The following is a 2,167-nucleotide window of genomic DNA, read 5'->3' as shown; positions in this document are numbered from 1 at the left end:
CTTATCCCCTGGGTATTTATACCTGTGTTTTCTGTCTGTCTGTGCCAGTTTCTTGTTTGTTTGTTTAAGTCAACCAGCGTTTTGTCTCAGATCCTGCTTTTCTCCTGTCTCTCTTTTTCTCGTCATCCTGGTTTTGCCCTTTGCCTGTCCTGACTCTGAGCCTACCTGCCATCCTGTGCCTTTGCCCCACTACTCTGGATTACCGACCTCTGCCTGACCTGACCCTGGACCTGCCTGCCGTCCTGTACCTTGACCCCACTACTCTAGATTATTGACACCTACCTGCCTTGACCTGTCGTTTGCCTGCTCCTGTTGTTGCAATAAACATTGTTACTTCAACACAGTCTGCACTTGGGTCTTACCTGAAACCTGATAAGATTAGTCTTCAATGAAGACCTAAAGGTTGAGACCGAGTCAGCGTCTCTCACTTGGATAGGCAGACCATTCCATAAAAATTGAGCTCTATAGGAGAAAGCCCTGCCTCCAACTGTTTGCTTAGAAATTCGAGGGACAATAAGGAGGCCTGCGTCTTGTGACTGTAGTGTACGTGTAGGTTTGTACGGCAGGACTAAATCGGAAAGATGGGTAGGAGCAAGCCCATGTAATGATTTGTAGGTTAGCAGTAAAACCTTGAAATCAGCCCTAGCCTTAACAGGAAGCTAGCACGAGAGTAATATGATCACATTTTTTGGTTCTAGTCAAGATTCCAGCAGCCATGTTTAGCACTAACTGAAGTTTATTTAGTGCTTTATCCGGGTAGCCGGAAAGTAGAGCATTTCGGTAGTCTAATCTAGAAGTGACAAAAGCATGGATACATTTTTCTGCATCATTTTTGGACAGAAAGTTTCAGATTTACGTAGATGGAAAAAAGCTGTCCTTGAAACGGTCTTGATATGTTTGTCAAAAGAGAGATCAGGGTGCAGAGTAACGCCGAGGTCCTTCACAGTTTTATTTGAGACAACTGTACAACCATCAAGATTAATTGTCAGATCCAACAGATCTGTCAGATCTTGGGACCTAAAACTAGCATCTCTGTTTTGTCCGAGTTTAAATGTAAAACATTTGCCGCCATCACCTTCCTTATGTCTGAAACACAGGCTTCCAGGGGTTTTTTGGGGCTTCACCATGTTTCATCAAAATATACAGCTGTGTATTGTCCGCATAGCAGTGAAAGTTAACATTATGTTTCCGAATGACATCACCAAGTGGTAAAATATATAGTGAAAACAATAGTGGTCCTAAAACGGAACCTTGAGGAACACCGAAATGTACAGTTGATTTGTCAGAGAACAAACCATCCAGAGACAAACTGATATCTTTCCGACAGATAAGATCTAAACCAGGCCAGAACTTGTCTGTGTAGACCAATTTGGGTTTCCAATCTGGATTTCCAATTTTGATACCATCGATCAGAATGTGGTGATCAATGGTATCAAAAGCAGCACCAAGGTCTAAGAGCACGAGGACAGATGCAGAGCCTTTGTCTGACGCCATTAAATGGACATTTACCACCTTCATGAGTGCAGTCTCGGTGCTATGATGGGGTCTAAAACCAGACTGAAGCGTTTCGTATACATTGTTTGTCTTTAGGAAGGCAGTGAGTTGCTGCATAACAGCTTTTAAAAAACTGTTTGAGAGGAATGGGAGATTCGATATAGGTCAATAGTTTTTTTTTTTTTTTCTGGGTCAAGGTTTGGCTTTTTCAAGAGAGGCTTTATTACTGCCACTTTTAGTGAGTTTGGTACACAACCAGTGGATAGGGAGATGTTCTATTGTGTTTAACATAGGAGGGCCAAGCACAGGAAGCATCTCTTTCATTAGTTTAGTTGGAATAGGGTCCAGTATGCAGCTTGGTTCAGAGGCCATGACTATTTTCATCAATGTGTCGAGATATATTATTAAAAAACTTGAGTGTCGAACACCACCATGTTTAGTTTTGCCCAACCTAGATTGAGGCACAGACACGGTCTCAACGGGGATAGCTGAGCTGACTACACTGACTGTGCTAGTGTTAGACTCCACTAAGCTGGCAGGCTGGCTATCTCATTGTGGAGCTAGAGGAGTTAGATGAGAGCACCCCTCCAGCTAGGATGGAGTCCGTCACTCCTCAGCAGGCCAGGCTTGGTCCTGTTTGTGGGTGAGTCCCAGAAAGAGGGCCAATTATCTA

General features: G+C 43.5%; 1 pseudogene; it reads right to left on the bottom strand.

The window, feature by feature from the left end:
- Nucleotides 1-335: 335 nt before the first annotated feature.
- Nucleotides 336-1,218, bottom strand: LOC139028018 (uncharacterized; annotated as a pseudogene).
- Nucleotides 1,219-2,167: the final 949 nt, after the last annotated feature.

This window comes from Salvelinus sp. IW2-2015, linkage group LG7 (genome assembly GCF_002910315.2).
Source record: "Salvelinus sp. IW2-2015 linkage group LG7, ASM291031v2, whole genome shotgun sequence".
Lineage (NCBI taxonomy): Eukaryota > Metazoa > Chordata > Actinopteri > Salmoniformes > Salmonidae > Salvelinus > Salvelinus sp. IW2-2015.
Note: the sequence above shows the minus strand (reverse complement) of the source record. Positions and strands in the feature narration are given on the sequence as shown.